Source organism: Hyperolius riggenbachi, chromosome 9, assembly GCF_040937935.1.
Source record: "Hyperolius riggenbachi isolate aHypRig1 chromosome 9, aHypRig1.pri, whole genome shotgun sequence".
Taxonomy (NCBI): Eukaryota; Metazoa; Chordata; class Amphibia; order Anura; family Hyperoliidae; genus Hyperolius; species Hyperolius riggenbachi.
Window position 1 is genome coordinate 197,310,450 of NC_090654.1, and position 21,874 is coordinate 197,332,323.

Sequence of the window (21,874 nt, forward strand, 5' to 3'; positions counted from 1 at the left end):
ATTGATATTTTTGCGATGCGACAGGAGCATCGCACGTCAAAAAATAAGTGTAAAACCGGCCTTAAAGGAAGGTGAAGGAGGAAGAGTTTGTAGTCATGTGATCGCGGTTAGGAACGCAGTGTGGGAGGCGCCATGGGACGGATGAAAGAAGACGGATGCTGGGTAAGTTTAACTCAGCTGCATTAATTAGGAGGATGAAATCCGAATGGAAGTCATTCGGATTTCATCTGAATTCAATCGGGAGAACATCACCATTTGTTTATTCTGCAAGTCAGGGCCCCATTGCACTCCGGGAGCGTTCTGCATCAACGCCAGCTGACTGGCAGACTTACCAGGCCGCCTAGTGGAGGATCTAGTTTGTGTGGGAAGACGCTTTTTTAACGTCTCAAGTACAGTTTAAGACAATGGAAATGTGTTTCGTGAGCTGACCCCCACTTTCTCAGGCTAATAACTTGGGGCCTGGAGGTAGCCTCAGGTATGTATCATTTTTTTGGCCCATCTCAGTTTTCCTTTTAAGGGGAGTGAATGGTGAGGAACTAACAATGCGTAGAGATATGTGGATCCAGCATGAACATACCTCTGTGCTTACCTCGGGTAGCTTTTCTTGGGTAGGCCGTTGTGCAAATAAACTACTTTTTGTGATATTAAACACAGTGTCATCCTTGAGGTAAGCCACTTATCATCTATCAATTTTTATTTTATTTTTTTACATTGTTTTAAATCTTTTTGGGCAGTTCTTTACCCCATTAAGATCTTTTACCCTCCTCAAAAGAGGATTTTTGGCCCTGTGAGGTGGGTTGCCATCATTTCTCTATTGGAGACCAGCAGAAGGAGTATCCAGGATACCCAAGTGGAGACAGGAGTTTTCCACATGCCCTATTGGTCAAATGCCCTAAAAAGCAATCTCATTTTGTGAGTCATTTTCTGTTTCTTCCATTAGCCCCTTTTGTTTTGTGCTGCACCATTTGGGCACCTGTTGTCTCTGTGCTCTTTTCATCGTCTTATCCCACCCATTTAGCAGAGTAAATATTCTTTAAAAAAAAACAAAAATCAAAAGCAAAATATATATTTTTATCTGCAAGTAAACCCTCCCTTAGGGCTCAGCCACACTATAAGCACTTTTCTGAGCGCTTGCGTTTGATCAGCACTTTCTGTGTGCTTTTTAAAATCGCTCCCATTCACTTTCATTAAAATCGTGGCAAAATTGTGTAAAATTCACTTTTTTTGCGTATGCGATCACAGCAATTTTTACTGTGATTTTAAGAAAGTGAATGGGAGCAATTTTTAAAAAGTGCTCAGAAAGTGCTAATTAATCACAAGTGCTCAGAAAAGCGCTTATAGTGTGACTGAGCCCTTATAATTGAGCTTTTGCAGTATCAACCTATGGAAGGTAACTGAAACATGATCATGATTCCTGTATTGTCGTATTGCTGTATGTCACCCCTAAATATTGTCTGTAACCTGAACTAATGTCCAGCGCTGCGTAATATGTTGGCGCTTTATATATACAATAAATCAATTATTCAATCAATTAATCAATCAATCAATCAATCACACAGACCAGATATGCTACATGATTTTGTAGGTTTTGATACCTTTTTTTATTTTTTTATTTTTTTTTACATTTTGTAAGAACATATTGAGTAAGTATATATTGAGCTTTATTTTTTAAATCAGTGTTTATTCGACAAAGAAAAGGAACATATGACAGAATATGCAGTGTAGCAGTGCGCCTCCTAACCTTTCCAACAGTCTGTAAAATAGTCTGACATCAATTATTAAATCCAACAAAATATATAGCTTCAGCATCAATTATCACTGTGGAAGATGAGAGGTATTGTTAACAATAAGGCCTCTTGCACACTGCAAGCAATTCAGATTCAGATTCCGCTTTTTAATCTGTTTTTACTTCAGATTCAGATTTGCAGTTTGCTCCTTGCACACTGCAAATCTGAATCTGAATCGGAGGTAAAAACTGATTAAAAAGCGGAATCTGAATCTGAATTTCTTGCAGTGTGCAAGAGGCCTAATATAGTGATCGTCACGAGCTTTATTTTTTAATAAAGTTACTCATGGGACAAAAGGGCAACTAAAATACTAGCACTCTTGCCTTGCAGTGTTAGAGCATCTGTTTAAAGTTTTGGTCAAGACACTATTCGCAAGGTGTCTTTAGCATAGGCCTGGGGTCCACTGGACACCATTTTACAGTGCAATTAGAAGTGCTTAACAATCTAATGCAGGCTGTTGTACAGCGTTTTAATGGGGGGGGGGGGGGGGGGGGTTCGGCTGCAGCAGCATCCAATGTACTGTATATATTTCAGAGAGTTCATCACATCACAAAGAGGTCCACCGTCTCTGTCCTCCTTAATTCAAGCAACATAGGAACAGATGATGCGGGTTCGACCAATCAAAATTTTCTTTATTCCAACGTATAGTAAAGGTTACACTACGGTTTCATAACCACAGACCACAGCACCTGAGGAAGGGGGGTCACCCTGAAACGTTATGCACTGTTTTATCTGCGGATATGAATGGTACAGGTTACCCAGCAAGCTCATGGTGAACCAGAACACCTGGGAGTGTGTAAGGAGCTACAATGGTCCAAAAAGCCCTCTTACTAAAGTGGAAAACAAATGGAAAACAAAAGTTTGCTTTCTTAAAACAGAAAGTATTTGCGATAATTCAGTTTGGAGTGAGCTTCAAGATGTCTCCCAGTGCATCACTGCTGAAATATGCAAATTATCCATTGTTGTCCCTGTGAGCTAGCCACACCTCCAGATCCGCTGGAATGCAATGATGTGTCAGCTTTTTAATATTACGGAGCCACAATAATCCAACATGCATACAGACTGATTCAGATTGGTTGATCCTCATCAGTGCATGGCATGGATTAATGTGGCTCTATCGGGTAGGACTTGAAACACCCAGAGGTACAGAGTACCCAGCAAGCTCATGGTGAACCAGAACTGTGGTTATGAAACCATGATATAACCTTTACTATATGTTGGAATAAAGAGCAATAAAACTTGTTAGCCTTTTTGTCACGCGTATCTGGTATTTACAATATAATAGAAATTGGCATGGTTTGGTCTAATTTAGCGAGGTTATTTTTGTTTTCTCTAAATCTCGATCTAAATGGAAATGCTGGACTTTGGCCTGGCACATATACGCAGACAGGAACTCTGTTGGTTATGAATGTCGGTTGTGACAAGCATATTAAATTGTTGACTGATGGATAATTGAAAGGCAGATCTCAAAAACTTGCAGAGGAAAAAATAGTGCATACTTTTCAGCCGTAGCTTGACAGGTGTCAGATCCCCAATGGATGTACAGGTCCTTCTAAAAAAATAAGCATATTATGATGAAGTTCATTACTTTCTGTAATGTACTGATAAACATTAGATTTTCATATATTTTAGATTCATTATACACAACTGAAGTAGTTCAAGCCTTTTATTGTTTTAATATTGATGATTTTGGCATACAGCTCATGAAAACCCCAAATTCCTATCTCAAAAAATTTGCATATTTCATCCGACCAATAAAAGAAAATTGTTTTTAAAATAAAAAAAGTCAACCTTCAAATAATTATGTTCAGTTATGCACTCAATACTTGGTCGGGAATCCTTTTGCAGAAATGACTGCTTCAATGCGGCGTAGCATGGAGGCAATCAGCCTGTGGCACTGCTCAGGTGTTATGCAATGGGGAGAAAATGAAATGGTCGCGCATCTAACCAAGATGCACCTGATAGGTACTCACTGCATAGGGCTAAAAAGCCTCTCAAAGGCACAAGTGTGCTCATTGCAGTGAAACAGGTGCATTAAGAACTAATGCATCTCACAATACAAACAATGGAACCAAATCCATGCGTTACACATTATCCAGGGACCTTACCCTTCTCTTATTGAGAGAGACATCTGTTCCACGCTGCAGAGCATGTTAGCAGGGACGGCTCGTGCAGCCTTCTCTCGGGGTCCCCACCCTATCTAAGTTTAAAATCACCCAACATTATGGGAACATGCCAGCAACGTTGACTTGGGAGCAGCAGGCCATATAAAGGGGAAGGGGTGTGGCGTGGGCGGCGCCCCAGGAACTCTCACTGCCCGGGGACACCACCCACAACCCAACCCAAAGCGAAAGAAATACAATACTATGCAATGGGGAGAAAATGAAATGGTCGCGCATCTAACCAAGATGCACCTGATAGGTACTCACTGCATAAGGCTAAAAAGCCTCTCAAAGGCACAAGTGTGCTCATTGCAGTGAAACAGGTGCATTAAGAACTAATGCATCTCACAATACAAACAATGGAAGCAAATCCATGCGTTACACATTATCCGGGGACCTTACCCTTCTCTTATTGTGGGCGGTGTCCCCGGGCAGTGAGAGTTCCTGGGGCGCCGCCCACGCCACACCCCTTCCCCTTTATATGGCCTGCTGCTCCCAAGTCAACGTTGCCAAGGTCTGGAATCGGTCCTTCTCCACAATCTTCCTCAGGGTCCGGTCACCTCTTCTCGTTGTGCAGCATTTTCTGCCACACTTTTTCCTTTCCATAGACTTCCCACTGAGGTGCCTTGATACAGCACTTGTTCAGAAATGTCTTTCTGTGTCTTACCCTCTTGCTTGAGGGTGTCAATGATGGCCTTCTGGACAGCAGTCAGGTCAGCAGTCTTACCCATGATTGCAGTTTTGAGTAATGAACCAGGCTGGGAGTTTTTAACCTCCTTGCCGGTCTAATTCTCTCCGGCAAGGAGGCAGCGCAGCACTTTTTTTTAAATTTTTTTTTTTAAATCATGTAGCGAGCCAAGGGCTCGCTACATGATAGCCGCTGAGCGGCGGCATCCCCCCACCCACTCCGATCGCCTTCGGCGATCAGAGTAAGCAGGAAATCCCGTTCAGAACGGGATTTCCTGCAGGGCTTCCCCGGTCGTCATGGACGTCGGGACGTCACAGGGAATCCCGATCCACCCCTCAGCGCTGCCTGCCACTGATTGGCCAGGCTGCGCAGGCGCGGCGGCGATCGATTGTTACAAGCAGCTAGCAAAGTGCTAGCTGCATGTAACAAAACAAAAAAAATTATGCAAATCGGCCCAGTGGGGCCTGAGAAATCCTCCTGCGCTGAGCTCGGGATTACCGGCAAGGAGGTTAAAAGCCTCAGGAATCTTTTGCAGGTGTTTAGAGTTAATTAGTTGATTCAGATGATTAGGTTAATAGCTCGTTTAGAGAACCTTTTTATGATATGCTAATTTTTTAAAATAGGAATTTTGGATTTTCATGAGCTCTATGCCAAAATCATCAATATTAAAACAATAAAAGGCTTGAACTACTTTAGTTGTGTGTAATGAATCTAAAATATATGAAAGTCTAATGTTTATCAGTACATTACAGAAAATAATTAGCTTTATCACAATATTCTAATTTTTTTAGAAGGACCTGTATTCTTCTGAGATAAAGACTTCAACTCCACAATGTTTACCCTCCACAATATCTACTTTCTATTTTTATTGCCTGAAGAAGTGTTGAAAGCCTTGCGAAAGGCTGAGTCTGATTTATGCGGAATTTCGACTTTTCGGATATTTTTTTTTTTTAATATAAGAAAAACTTTTTCTCCCCCCAAAATGGTGAGAAAAAAGTCCATGCATCTTATATTCCAAAGACAGGGAGTCCCCGACTTACGTATGCCTGCCGATATGAACTGCCGACCTGCATTGATGTTGGGGACTCCCTGCCTTGTCCCCGTGTCCTCCTTCGCTGCCCTCCTGCGTCTCCTCCACTCCGTGTGTATAGTAAAGTGCAGTGGAAGCACAGGTACCTGATCCATGTATTCCAGCAGCGTTCGCAGACGCACTGCTCCTCTAGTGACGGCTTCTATTGATCTCGTCATCAGCAGAAGCTGTCACTAGAGGAGCAATACAGGAGATGAGGGGTTTGTGATCACTGCTGGAATCCATGGATCAGGTGAGCTGTTGCTGCCACTGCATTTTATTATACACGCGGTGTGGAGGGGATACAGGAGGGCGGCAGAGGACGACACAGGTGGGAAGAGAGGGGAACGTCACAGGACACAGATGGGCAGAGAGGGGGACAGAGGGGGACACAGGAGGACAGAGAGAGAGGCACAGGAGGGCAGAGAGGGGGACAAATGGCCACAAAGAGGAACAGAGGAAGACACAGGAGGGCAGACAATGACAAGGGGGCCAACTAGGGCATGGAATAGGATGCAAGTTGGACAGAGGACACATGGGGGGGTAGAAGGAGGCACATAGGACACACAGGAGGTCACATGGGAACACATTTGGGGGGAGAACATCTACAAGACACTCCTGGACTATGGACGCACCAGGTTTAGTATCATTCTTTTTTCCTTGGTTTCTGCTCTCTAAACCTTGGTGTGTCTTATAGTGCGGAGCATCTTATATTCTGAAAAATACGGTATACTGTGGGAGGTAAGTCCACCACTCCCTCCTATTTTTAAACTGTTTTTAGTATATATTATTATATTCTGGCGCCTCTATTTCCAGCTGTTTACTTTACAAATGTTGTTGTTGTTATACACCAGCAGCTGAGCTTGTGTGCCTGGCTTTTCATGGATATAAAGAAATGATAAACACCATATTTGGCAGCAGGCATATCAGCACTTGTGCACTGTGGAGAAGCTACACCCTTCCTGATACCACAGTGCACACTATTGGCACTGCCTGTGGCACCCAAGATTTGAATACTGTGGGGATTTTTGGACTTTCATTGCCGATGTGCTACATGAAATGTTCTTACACTCTTACTGTCAGTCTTGCACAGGACAACAGAGTGAACCCAGGGAACTTCCACAGGATTTCCTCAAACTCTAGAAAACAGTCACTTGTCAGGCTTTCATTTTCACAGTATGCAAAACACTCTAGGCTGTACCATGAGTAGTACAGTATATGATATATGATAGAATATTTATTTCTGAACAGACACAGGTTGCTTCTTAGACCATATGGACTCCTTCAGTGTCTTCACATAGTGCATGTGCATTTGATATATTGATGAGTATATTTAGTCTCCTTCCCAGACAGTACTGTCTGATTAAAGGATCACTATCAAGAAAAACTGAATAATATAAAGTACATATGTACATATATAAATTCATGTGTACGTATAGATATATGATGTACGTTTGTGCAAGAGTAAAATGCACTGTAAGCTCCTTTTTTTCCTCTACAGCTGTCACTTACAATAGGTATTAACAATCTGTTGACACTGACTCTCTTACCATTTTAGAGTAGTCCATCTACTCATGGGGCATTCTCAGGATTTCCTTTATTTTCAAAAGCACCTCTGGATATTAGCATCACAGCACAAATGGCAGAAAAGTGTCACACCATATGGCAGGCTTATTTTTTTAAATTTAAAAACAGTGGACAATGCGTCAGTGTCTTAAGGTAATAATTGGCTCATAGACGCTCCGAGGCAATACAATGTTACCTAGTGACACAGTTTTATTGACCTGAGGAAGCAGGTGGATGTCTGCGAAAAGTGTTGTCCAGTGTTTCTGTGCAAATTATTTTTATACCTTATAACAGTCCTCATCTTGGGCTAAGTTTTTCTTGCCTTTTAAATGTTTTTTTTTTTCATTTACACATCCTTTAGGGCACCTCACTCGCAGTTAAACCCCTATGTGCGTCGTTTTTCAGTTTGGGCAATTGTTTGTTTTTACATTTTCTCTATCTACTATCCCATTTTTTTGGACCACAAAGAAGCAAAGCAACCCTCTCTTGGTGGTTGGTGATGCCACCTCCAAGCGACAATTTATGGTTGCCATTCTGCAAGCCGATTTTGTGAGTACCCAATGTGTTTTTTTCCCTGTCTGCATTTTTGCATACTAAACCATAAGGGGCTTCTGTATTTTTTTTTATTGTATTTATAAAGTGCATTTATAAACATATTACACAGTGCTGGACATTAGTTAAGGTTACAGACAATATTTAGGCATGAAATATAGCAATAAGACAATACAGGAATACATGCAATCCAGATCACACAGCACAGTATGAGTACAGGGTAATGCTTAGTCAGTCACTGGATGGGAGCATGGAGATTAGGCAAGTCAAGTTCACTCAGATCCATAGGATGGGTGTATGGTAATGGAGGTGCGTGAACAGGTAGGAGACACAAGGAGGACCCTGCCAAAGGCTTACAATCTAGAGCACAGGTGTCAAACTCCAGGCCTTGAGGGCCAGATCCATGCCAGTGTTCAGGATGGACTGAGAAAGAGAAGAAAGTGTTCTACCTGATGGGTCCACACCTTTCCTGATTCAGACCCATCAATTAATTTGAGTTGATCCAAAAATGTGTGAGGACCTCAACCCTCGAAGGACCGGTTTGACATCTCTGATCTAGAGGGAGAGGTACGGACACAAAAGGTAGGAGACCAGAGTTCAGCTGTGGGTTTAGAGCACCAGTGGGGGAGAGTAAGCCAGAGTGAAAAGGTAAGTTTTCAGGGCCTTCTTGAAGATGTTGAAGGAGGGGGAAAACCTAATGGGAGGAGGTAGGGAGTTTTATAGTGTTGGAGCAGTTCTTGAGAAGTCCTGAAGGCGTGCATGGAACTGGGTGATGCGGGGGGCAGTCAGGCGAAATTCGTTGGAGGAGCGAAGTGAGTGGCAACATGGTGTCACATGACACAACATCGGGACGTGCCAGCGTATTACACGCTGGCACATCCTGACGTTGTGATGCCCTGTTACCATGGAGACACAATGTTGGATTTGGCAATCAGGTGAGTTTTAAGTTCCCCTGTTTCCGCCTGCTCACAACTCTGCAGGAAGGGAAGGAAGGAGGATGAATTAAAGGTATGTGGACAGGGCTCCGTAGCATACAGCCTGGGCCGCACAAAGTTTGCCCAGCCCTGGACTAGTCATCTCATCATGGAGGATTCTCTGGGTTTTCTTAATTCTCAAAAGCGTCTCCTGAACAGCAGTTGTTCAGTCCAGACTAGTGTGCACACAAGTAGTGAGGTTCTCTCTTTTGTAAAGCATAAAGGAAATGCTGAGAATTCCCCCATGTGGAGATGGTCTAGTCCAAAACCTGTCAGATTTTTACTGCCTACTATAAGTGACAGTGACATGGGAGAAACAAAATGTATAGCTTTTATTTTTATTTTACACTGGGAGAAATGTGTACAGTTATTTTACATTTTCCAATATTTGGTATAGTGATCCTTTAAGAAGATAAAAATGTATCTGTGAAGTTAAGAAAAAAAAAAGATCTTTAAGCTACGTTCACATGCTTTGTTGGGGTGGCCGATAAAAACTGCACCGGGGAAGAATCTAGTGTGTGAATGTAAGCTCCCAACATTGCCTAAAGATATGGCATGCTGGATCTTTAGCGATGCCCAGAGCCGGACCAAGGTCCTCCAGCACCCAAGGCTGAGACACCAAAGTGCGCCCCCCACCCCAGCCGTCACACACTGATTGTTATTAGACTAAGAGGCGCCACAGGGCCCACAACCTCCCCAACACCTTAATATCTAGTTATCTGGCTTGCAGTCACTGCCATGTATCCCTTTTTCTTATTTCTCTCTGCTTCAAACACAATTAGGAATGACAGCTGAATGAATTCTGCGCCCCCTCCTACACTGCGCCCTGAGGCTGGAGCCTCTCCAGCCTATGCCTCGGCCTGGCCCTGGCGATGCCTGTTGGAAGCTGCTCCATCATGCACCAGGCACCATCCCCTCTGCCGTCTATACCACCTCGGCCACAAACTGTCACCCTGGGGATCGAGTCCCGATCCCTGCCAAGTGACAGTTATCTAAAGTGTGTACCTCACTATGGGTAATCAAACTGTTTCCTAATGATAGTCAGTTACAAGCCCACTATGATCCCAGTTACCATGACCCACTTCAAACTGTTTCTGCAGAATAAAAAGAATAGGTAAAAGTGTCACAGATGGCTGCTCCTGCTAAAAGTTTTCTTACTGCCCCCTGAAATCATAAAAACAAAGCAAATGGGCTGAAAGCATTTTCAGATGTTTAGAACAAAGCCTGTGACTGTGTGTAGATGAGAGAGTCCCTCTGTGAGGCTGTCTGGCTAAAGACACAGGCCTCCGCCTGACACTGGGAAACCACCTAAGAATTTGTTCTGGTGAAAGTGCGGAAGGCAAGAAGATAAGCAAAAATAGGTCATGTCTGGTGGGTAACAGGAAACTGCCAATACCAGTTTAGCATAAATCACGTAGGAAGTCAATGCCACAAATCCCCAGTATATTGACCAACATACTTCATGTGAAATTAATCTTAGCATAGGATTAACTCATGTATGTTATCTTCCACTACCCACAATTATTACTGGAGAATTCTCTTTATGTAACCTCAATTCTAGGCACAGTTTCAAAGTGGACCTGAACTCAGAACGTCCTCTCTGCTCTAAAAGATAAGCAACAGCATAATAACCTTTTCAATAAAAACCTTTCTTTGTTGCAGCTGACACAAATCCTGCAATAAATATGCAGTAGGTCTATCAATTATCTCTCTGCCATGGCAGCCAGCTGACACGGCTAAGGGATCAAATTACAACTTGTGCTTAGTCACAGGTGAGGGGGGAATTAGGATAAACTCTCCAAATACATAGAGGGTGCATTTCTTTATGTTTTCCTTCTGTCCAGTGCAAGGGTTCAGGTCCACTAAGATATCATCCCTCTAATAAGCTTATTAGGCAGGGTGCCCAGAGGGCAGGCGTACTACACCTGCGCAGGACGCGCTCTACAGCGACAAGACCGAGAATACGCGTGGCTTCCCGAAAATGAAACTAACCCGCAGCGGACACGAGGACACTCGGGAAGAGGGCACATGACAGCTGCAGGGGACTTGGGGAAGCCCTGGGTAAGGGAAACTTTTTTTTATCTGCAAGGGTTAAAGTACCACTATCGCGAAAATTGTAAAATTTAAAATACATGTAAATATATACAAATAAGAAATATGTTTCTTCCAGAGTAAAATGAGCCATAAATTACTTTTTTCCTATGTTGCTGTCAGTTACAGTAAGTAGTAGAAATCTGACAGAACCAACAGGTTTTGGACTAGCCCATCTCCTCGTGGGGATTCTTTGGGTTTTGTTTATTTTCAAAAGCACTTAGTGAATGGCAGTTGCTCTGTCCAACTGCTAGAAAAGTGTGCAGCAATCAGGGAGGCTGGCCAGCATCATTGTATAAATCCTTTTCAGGGAATGTCTTTTTAACCACTTAAGGATCGGGCTCTTTTCTTCAGATCTGTGCTGCGTGGGCTCTCCAGCCCACAGCACAGATCGTGTGGCAGCCAGAGCGGCCAGACTTCCCCCCTTTTTTCCCCACTAGGTGGATGTCCTGCCGGGGCGGTCTGATCGCCACCTGCTATTTGTGGTTAGTGGGCTTCTCAAAGCCCACCTCCGCAGCGATATCTGGCCTACCTCTCTTTCCCTCCCTCTGCTCTGTCCCCTGGTGGGCACAGGATGGCGATGCGTCCTGCGCCGCCTCTGATAGGCTTCAGCCTATCAAATGCCGGTGATCCCCGGCCAATCAGAGGCCGGGGATCGCCGATCTGCTGATGTAAACAACGGGGATTTCTTCCCCGCGTGTTTACATTTAGCCTGCGAGCCGCGATCGGCGGCTCGCAGACTGCTCACGGAGGCAGCCTCCGTGAACTGACATGGGAAACCATTTACGACCTGCCGCCGCCTATCGGCATTAGGCGGTCGTTAAGTGGTTAAAGAATTAAAGTCTTGCTGAGAATCCCCATGAAGAAATGGACTAGTCCAAAACCTGTCACTTCCGTCAGATTTCTTCTACCTACTGTAAGTGACTGCAACATAGGAGAAAGATAATTTATGGCTCATTTTACTCCAGAAGAAACATACTGCTTCTTTGTATACGTTTACATATATTTAAAATTTTTCGCGATAGTGGTCCTTTAATGCTCACTTTAATGTAAAGATCTGCATGAGACCTGCAAGGATCAGCCGATGTCAGCGACACTCGCCCACTTGACTGTAAATCATTAGAGGTCTGAAACTAATATGGCGAACGGTATCACGCTCCATTTTATTTGACTCTGAATGAATTTAATATGGAACTCCAGTCATTGCAGGAAAAAAACACTGGTAACCATTTTGTCTGGTGTCCTGTTGTTGATAACTGACACTGTAAAAATTGTGCTGTTGCTGTCCCCTGCTGCCTGCAGCATGTAAGCTCTATTACTACAGAAACACTGTGTGGTTCATGTGGTTTGGCCAATTGTGATTGTACTTCCTGTAACAGGAGGCCCCCTCCTTCACTTCATAGATAAGTACAAGCTACTCAGCATACGACTGAGCAAGCACGTCTGCACAGAGATTGTTGTCAAAAATGATTGTTTCAGGTAATGTGTACGTTTAGCTTGTGTATAAAATTACTGCATACCATACATGTGTAAGTTCTTTTATTAGTGGGCAAGTGTTGAGTTCTCCCCACCTGCCTACTAAGTGGTTACATAGTTACATAGTTATTTTGGTTGAAAAAAGACATACGTCCATCGAGTTCAACCAGTATAAAGTACAACACCAGCCTGCTCCCTCACATATCCCTGTTGATCCAGAGGAAGGCGAAAAAACCCTTACAAGGCATGGTCCAATTAGCCCCTAAAGGGAAAAATTCCTTCCCGACTCCAGATGGCAATCAGATAAAATCCCTGGATCAACATCATTAGGCATTACCTAGTAATTGTAGCCATGGATGTCTTTCAACGCAAGGAAAGCATCTAAGCCCCCTTTAAATGCAGGTATAGAGTTTGCCATAACGACTTCCTGTGGCAATGCATTCCACATCTTAATCACTCTTACTGTAAAGAACCCTTTCCTAAATAAATGGCTAAAACGTTTTTCCTCCATGCGCAGATCATGTCCTCTAGTCCTTTGAGAAGGCCTAGGGACAAAAAGCTCATCCGCCAAGGTATTATATTGCCCTCTGATGTATTTATACATGTTAATTAGATCCCCTCTAAGGCGTCTTTTCTCTAGACTAAATAAACCCAGTTTATCTAACCTTTCTCGATAAGTGAGACCTTCCATCCCACGCATCAATTTTGTTGCTCGTCTCTGCACCTGCTCTAAAACTGCAATATCTTTTTTGTAATGTGGTGCCCAGAACTGAATTCCATATTCCAGATGTGGCCTTACTAGAGAGTTAAACAGGGGCAATATTATGCTAGCATCTCGAGTTTTTATTTCCCTTTTAATGCATCCCAAAATTTTGTTAGCTTTAGCTGCAGCTGCTTGGCATTGAGTACGATTATTTAACTTGTTGTCAATGAGTACTCCTAAGTCCTTCTCCAAGTTTGATGTCCCCAACTGTATCCCATTTATTTTGTATGGTGCTAGACCATTAGTACGTCCAAAATGCATGACCTTACATTTGTCAACATTGAATTTCATCTGCCATGTATGTGCCCATATAGCCATCCTATCCAGATCCTGTTGCAATATGACACTATCTTCCTGAGAGTTAATGATTCTGCACAATTTTGTATCATCTGCAAAAATAGCAACATTGCTCACTACTGCATCTACTAGGTCATTAATAAATAAATTGAAGAGCACTGGACCCAGAACAGACCCCTGTGGGACCCCACTGCTAACAGTCTCCCATTTTGAGTAGGCAGTGTTTACAAACAAATGACTGGCTTCTAACCAGAGTATCATAGGCTGAGAACACCTTACTGTGTGGATCCATGCAGAGGTTGGAGGGGGTGTGTAAAGCTTCTGCCAATGACAAGCAGTGCTGCACATTCCACACATTCCAGCCTCTTGCCGACAGACACGACAGAGGAAAGAAGATAAGATTTATTACAGAGACAGTGCAACTAGAAAAGGTTGCAGTAAGACAGACCACATCAGAACAGGTATAGGAACTTATAGAATAGAAAAAATAAGGCTCAAAATTTTGTTACAGTGTCTCTGTAAAGCTACAGCAGATTGCAAGCTTTACCCTATGCCTTACTACCATCCTTAATCTTATAAGACACAATTTGAGTGTGAAAACCCATCTATCCCTCAGCAGCAAAATTGCTTATAATTTGCCCTCAGAAACTGGACATAGTGAAGCAGCTCTTACCTGATAAATGGTGCAGTTTACTGAATAAAATGCTATAATGCAGAGCAAGTACAAGTAGTATGACGTAGCTGAGAGCCAAGCTCGGATTTACATCACAGGAGTCGATAGGCACAGATGTCCTGGTACCTTAGACTTTGCCCTCCATGAACCTACAACTCCCCCCCCCCCCCAAACCACAACACAAGGGTGCTAGCTGGCCCAGCTGTTACTTCTCCCTAACTTCTCGTGCTTGTCATAGGTAGCTAAAAGTGTCCCTTAGCATTAGGTAGCCAGAACTATCTTCAGTATTAAGTAGCTAGAGGTGCCCTGGCTGAAATCTGGTCAGTGGAATGCTGAGACTCTGGTGAGTAACCTCTCATTTACAAATAACTTCAGGCTCTTCATAGGTTAGGTGGGAGGGAGGCACTTGTGGAGGAGTGTGAGCCGCCTTTCCATCATCAAGTGCCTGTAGGCACGTGCCTACAGTGCCTTATGGTAAATCCGTCCCTGCTGGGAGCACTTCATCTCTCACACTCTTATAAGTTTCACATAAGTTTTACGAGCAATAAAAAAAGCTAATTTTACACCCCTATATTACACAATTTTACACAACTATTTTACACAGATGGGGACTGGGCAGATCCTAATGGATTTGCTATAAGCCTCATCAGAACATCCACAGAAAGCAGCAATGTGTTGCAAGAGGACAGGAAACACTGGATCATTCCCTTCATTCATAGTGGGGGGTTATTTCTGAATGCCAAAGGTGTAAACAATTCTCATTTTAAAACACACATTACCAAGCAGAATTTCACAATGATTGTCCTGCAGATAACACAATTCAGTTTGGCTGAGACTTCAATTGCGATGCTCTTGTAATTATTTCTAAAACCGTCAACATCCATTTTTGTTGCTTTTGTGTTCCTGCCAATCTGAACATTGAACAGTTGTCTGCCAATGTGAAAAATGTCCTGACTAACCTGAAAAGCAGCAACAGTCTGAGATCTCTCATATGGCAGCAGGGACTCTTACGTCTTTTTAATAGCAATACAGGAATTCTGTAAAAGAAAATTCTGCCAGGCTGCCAGTATTTGCAAACAAACAGCATGTTGTAAGATAGAATTGCAGGAAAAACTTGCAAAATTACATTATATCAGCTTATTCTTTATAGGAAACTTCTCCTATATTTTTGCATTACCTTGAAATTTAGAGTTGGTGTTACTATGTCCACTCTAGAACACCAGGGAAGTTACATTGGAGGTGAAGCCATATGGGGGGATGTAGGGGGAAAGCATTAAACACTAGGGATCTGTATAAGGGAGGGAGGTGGACCACTAGACCCCTGGAAACTGTACAGGGGTTGTAGGGGAGCCATTAGTGTATGGGGGTTGGAGGGGAGCCACTAGACACCAGGGAATTTTATAAGGAAGCCAGTAGTCATTGAGGTTGGCCCGCACCTAGGTCCCAGTGTTCAATCTTGGCCCCTGTGTATTTAAGTTTGACACCCCTGAAGAGGGAAGCTTCTGGATGGTCCAGAGGCTTCCCTGATCTTCTTACAACCCTGTTCCTTCACGGAGTATATTCAACAATATTGTAGAATGTTTTGTTACTCGTGGCCTTGCTCCTCTCCATAAAAACTTAGTCGCACTGGGCAGGCACCAGAGTATGGTCTGCACCTGCGCAGTAGCAAGAGGCATGAGATTTACCTCTGTGCGCAAGCAGCTTTGTGCTACTTTGCCGGCATGAACCCTACTGGCGGCTACCACAAAGAAGAAGAGGGTCCTAGCGAGCAGCAGAGGAGTCAATGAGGATCTTTTTTAAAGACTTCAGATTTGCTTTCACAAAAGCTAGCTGTACAGACATGGAACTTGGCTACAGCTGAGCAACCTCTTCTGTGCTATGGAGATTGGAGGGGAAACAATGAGCATTGGATGAGCAGGAGATGCCAAAGAACAACAGTCATTCATGCCAGTTATTTAGTGACCGTACGTGGCAGATAGCTACAGTCAAATGCAGTGGCAGCCCTCCTGAAATGTAAATAAAAGCCAAAACACTTGTATAAGGCTATATAAACACCTCTGATGACAGGGCGTTGCTTAAAAGTTCAAAAGGTAATTATTTCTCTCTGAGTGGGAGCTGAATGAACAAGATTTGACATCACACTGAAATGGCTGCTGTTTATACTTCACGTTAGAATTGCAGCTCTTAAAAGATAACTGAATCGAGAGGGATATTGAGGCTGCCATATTTGTTTCCTTTTAAGCAATACCGGTTGCCCAGCTATCCTGCTGGTCCTCTCATACTTTTAGCCATAGACCCTGATCAGGTGTTTCTGACATTGTCAGATCTGACAAGATTAGCTGCATGCTTTTTTCTGGTGTTATTCAGACTGCAGCCAAAAAGATCAGCAGGGCTGCCAGGCAACTGGCATTGTTTAAAAGGAAATAAATATGGCAGCTTTCACATACCTGCAATTTGAAGGAGGTGGAGCGGTAGGGAGTGGATGTCATATGGGACACAGAGGCATGTTCCCTCCTCTATGACATACCTCGCATGTTACAGCCTGAGGAAGGGCTACGCCCAAAACATGTAGTGTGCCTCTGTATGCTACAATACAGTTGTTTGCTGAGCCACAAATGTGCCGTCTCCAGATTGTTATTACTATGACATACCTCTGTATCCTCTCTGCACCATTCTCTGCAACTCCCCCATGGCAACCCCTGAATCACCCAACAACTAGCATGTTCTGCAAATTGCCCCCTCTGGCATTCGGAACGTCCCTTCCCAGCCTTTCACTGAGCCAGCTCTGCATTTCCCCCACCCCTTTCACCGCCTCACCTCCACCTCTCTGTGATGAGACGCACGGAGCCAGAGCTGCAGCATCTTGTCCCCGGGGTCACAGCCATTTTTTACTGAAACCAAAGCTGTGGCATTGCAAGGAGCAGGAGCTGCGATAATGGACGCTACCTGATCCAGCTAGCCCCTCAGATTAGGTAGTATGTTTTTTTTTCTTTCAGTACTTTGCCGACTTGGGTCCCCTTTAAATTGAAAATAAGCAAATGAGACTCCGGGAAGGTTCTATATACCATTACTACTACACAAAGTATTTATCTCATACATTTATTTTTAGATCAGGTTTGCTTTAAACAACATCGTGGGATCCCTGTACTGACACTGGATTTTCACCTCAGAAAATCACAAATTGTTAAAATCCTGTATGAAGCTGTACTGGTGGAATAATTGGCCTCCCTCCAGTCTGTAGACTGTGACAGGGACTGTGAGCCATGCCTTTAATGTGTTCTACATACTTTGTAAAACGCTGCGTACTATATTAGTACTAAATAAATACTGAAAATACATAAAACTGCAGAAAAGACAACATTTGCCAGACGAACCACAGTATTTTAATCTAATATTTCTACAGTTATTTTTGAAACATTTGTCCTTTGAACTTTAGTTGCTAAATTGGGAGACAAAGACAGGCACATGCTGCAGCTTCTCTACAGCCCACAAACAGCAAATACCTATAAAAAAGCTTGTGAGACAGATAGTGCTCTCTGGCTGTGTGCCCACACTGTCGGCTCATTGTGAGGATAGTGGTGAGAGCTGGCAGTTGTGAACATGTGCTGTGGTGACAGGGCCCTATGTCAGGAGGGGAATTTTTACTGTGGCTTATGTCAATGAGTTAGTCAAGTCTAGTGTTATTCAAGGGGCTTTCTAAACCCATTCTAAATATGCTCTGAACAACAGTCCCTGGTTTCACAGTATGTGGCTTGGAATGGATTATTATTTTCAGCATGTCTGCTGTTTTAGAAAGAAGTCATATGCTCCTTAGTTTGTATTTTTGGAACAAAATGATGACATACTTTATCACTCAGTAGGGCTCCTGTCAGAGCAGAGCTCACAGCTAAGAACCTTTCCCTGTGATAGCCTAGTAACCAGTGAGACCAGATGTTACCCTTTTGTGACAAACAGCTTCTGCAGCTAAAATTCCTGTTTTAAAGGAGAGCCGGATCAAAATTTTCAAATTATGCACAGTGGTATGTTTGCAGTAAAAGTATATACCTTTGTGTGCTTAGATATCTCTGTTCAATTCTACCCATTCTCAATGGGGCCCAAGGCAAGATAGTGGCCTACAGCTGATGGTCACCTGTTTTTTTTGTTTTGTTTTTGGTGTAGGCTTTGGTTAGCTAGGCTAGAAAGGCCCTAGGAACCTGCTTACATTGCCTTGTGGCAAAAGTTATTTTTACACCGAAATTGTCAATCCTATTATATAGATGGGGCTGGGCACATCCTAATAGATTTGCTAGAGGGCCATATACAGGGCGTACAAATGTCTGTTCAGACACGTGTCTCATGCAATAGTTCATTAGTGTGTATGCTGTGAGCAACATTGGCAGTCTGCAGACAAAGTCTAGTCCGGGTGATTAAACGGTTCAATCACTTGCGGCTTTTGTAGCGCAAACCGTTGTGTAGTCTGTTGTCGTCCTGCCGTGTGTACGAAAATCTTCGAGAGACAGCAGAGTTGCTACCAACAGACATCTGAGAAAACATCCAGTGGAGAGTCCTATCTATGTAGTCCGTGGCAGACAGCTTTCGCCGTGTCTTCACCTTGTTTGTTGTCGCGTGTGTACAATCATCGCTAGCTCTAATTGTCGCTTCTAAATGTACGCTGTTGTCTCTTGTCTGTCGCTAAAGACAAATGTGTACCATGTGTATTTACCTTAAGAGCCTCATCAGAACAGCCAGAGAGAAGCTATGTTTTCTTCACAGGAAGGACAGTGAAAGCTAGATGAGTCCCTTTATCATTCACTACATTCATTTCTGAGGCCCTTTCACACTGGTGCAGTGCGTTAGCCTGTTTTGCCGCAGGGCAACGCTAAACCATTGTAAGTATAGGGCATTTCATACCTGGCATGGTGTGATGTAATGGAAGACTCGAATTTGACGTGTGGGCAACAGTGTGTTAGGGGCCAGCATGGTGAATGACTGATATTCATGTAAGTCTGTGGCGATGCAGCTTTTAAAAAATGTTCATGGTTTGCGATGCAAGGCGCATGCACGGAAGCGTATTTTTTAAATACACTTCCACGCAATTCTAATTTCGGCACAGGAAGTAAGCACTAGAGAAGCTCACTTCCTGCTGGTCTTGCAGCCAGAAGGGAGATTACTACGCATTGCCACATTTTAGAATTGCGGTGCGATGATCACACCACAGAGCTCCAATACCGCTGGTTGCCAGTCTGAAACCAGCCTGAACGTCAGAAGTGTAAAAACTTTATAAAACAAAAGTGTAAAAACTATATATATATATATATATATATATATATATATATATATATAAATTGGAAAGTCTTAATGACCACCCTGAAGTTATTATGGTATATTGATTCAATTTTGTCAGTGTTGTCATTGATAAAGTGCATGATGTTGAGAAAAATCAGCTCACTGTATCCTTTTACTGATTGTGCCAGAAGTGACTAAAGTGTGTGATGGAAAAGACTAAGTCTTGCAGCGTGATCATGTTCCTGCATTTGGAGGGTAATAGTGCCTGGCAAATTCATGATTGGATGTGGCAGCTTATGGAAAAGATTGCCCATCTTATGACACTATTGTGAGGTGGAAAAGGAATTTCCAAAGTGGTCACATGTCACTCACAGAAGAGCCAAGACCTGGAAGACCATCATTGACGGACAATATGGCCACAGTGAAGAAAGTGGAGTGTTTAATCCTGGAAGACAGATGGACAACCATCAACTGATCATGAATGAGACTGGCCTCAGTTATGGTAGTGTGTGTGGAAAATTTTTCAGGCCGAACTGCACGTCTATTCTGTACACTAGGTTCCACGCCATGACCTTTCAAGACGTAGTTGGAACAGGATGAAGAGGATTTTTTTGGTAGGGCACGAATACCCTTCAAATGCAGGAACATTATCATGATGGGAACCTTTAATCACTTCTGGCACTATCTTTGAAAAAAAATAAAGGATACAATTGCTGCTTTTCTCAACGTCATGCATTTTTTCTTCTGAGCTTTCTCCCAGGTGATATTTCCACACCTTGCCAGGAGGCCGCAATAGCAGCATAGGGGGCGATATTATGGCTGGGAACGCGGAGAATCACTCGCGTTCCCATGCCTGTCAACCGGTGACGGACAAACCGGAAGTGTTCGCCGGCGGGTGCAGGAGCATCGGAGCGGGGCTGCGAGGGCACCGATCGGCTGCAGGGGGCTGAGGGAACCCCCAGGTAAGTAAATCTCATTTTTTTTGTTAGACTTAAGGATCACTTTAAAGACAGAAGAGTTAACTTTAGGTTTGCCTGAGGTAAAATGTTTCCTGAATACTACATGCCTTATCACCATGGTAACAACTCTAGAAACGTTATTAAAGACAGGAGATAAGCTTAGTGAATTGAGGCCATTGTCTTGCATTCGGAGGAACCCAAGGCCATCTACACCAGTATATAGTCTCACAAGGAGTCTGAGGATCTCATCTCGGTACCTAATGGCTAGCACATTGAGGGCTGTGCGGCCCCCCAAAGAAATGCCACCCTACACCATTACTGACCACTTCTAAACTGGTTATGCTGGAGAATGTTGCAGGCAGCAGAACGTTCTGCAGAAGAAAGTTGCCTCTGTTTACATCTGTTACATGTGCTCAGTGTGAATCAGCTTTCATCTGTGAAGAGCACAGGGCTCCAGTGGCAAATTGGCCAATCTTGGTGCTCTCTGGCAAATGCCAAACGTCCTGAAAGATGTTGTCTGAAAACCCCCCACTTGTGGATGGCAGGCCCTCATACCACCCTAATGGAGTCTGTTTCTGACTGTTTGAGCAGACACATGCACATTTGTGGCTGCTGTAGGTCATCTTGCAGGGCTCTGGCAGTGCTCCTCCTGGGCGGAAGTAGCGGTACTGAAGCTGGGTTGTTGCCCTCCTCCATGTCTTCTGATGCACCGACCTGTCTTCTAGTAGCGCCTCAGTTCTCTGGACTTTACAATGACAGACACAGCAAACCTTCTTGCCACAGCTCGCATTGATGTGCCATCCTCGATAAGCTGCACTACCTGAGCCACTTATACGAGCTGTAGACTCAGTCTCATGCTACCACTAGAGTGAAAGCACCACCAGAATTCAAAAGTGACCAAAACATCAACCAGAAAGCACAGGAACTAAGAAATGGTCTGTGGTCACCACCTGCAGAACCACTCCTTTATAGGAGATGTCTTGCTAATTGCCTATAATTTCCACCTGTTGTCTATTCTATTTGCACAACAGCATGTGAAATTGATTGACAATCAGTGTTGCTACCTAAAGACTCATACACACGCTCAACAAAAGTTTTTTAAATGCACGATTATCAAACAACTTGAAGAAGTTGGACAACTTTTGTGAAGTAAAAGATGTGCAAACGACGAGGTGTTATCACTGATAAGAGGTGACCAACGACTGATAAGACGGAGCTCCAACTGTTAGTTTGACTTGAGCTGCGTCTTATCAGTTGCTGGTTGCCTCTTAAAGGGACTCCGAGCTCTGAATAAAAACAAAATTGGTACTCACCTGGGGCTTTCTGCAGCCCATCGTAGGTCGTGAGGTCCCACGGCGTACATCTGGCTCTTCTCCCAGGGCCTGGCCAGAAATGGCTGCCTGGCGTCTCCCGGCGACACTGGGCCCGAGAGTCGGGCTTCTTCTTCCTCATACGTCACATCTGACTTCACCACGCCGGCCACCTCGCGTCATCACGGCGGCCGGCGTGATAGTACGGTGCATGCGTGATTAAACCGTTTTTATTCAGAGCT

The 21,874-nt window shown here is 43.7% G+C and overlaps 1 protein-coding gene across 1 annotated transcript in view; it reads right to left on the bottom strand.

Annotated features, from left to right (window-relative positions):
* PRORP (protein only RNase P catalytic subunit) overlaps positions 1–21,874 on the bottom strand; it is a 131,295-nt gene that overhangs the window by 10,457 nt on the left and 98,964 nt on the right. The gene's annotated exons all lie outside the window — the stretch shown is intronic.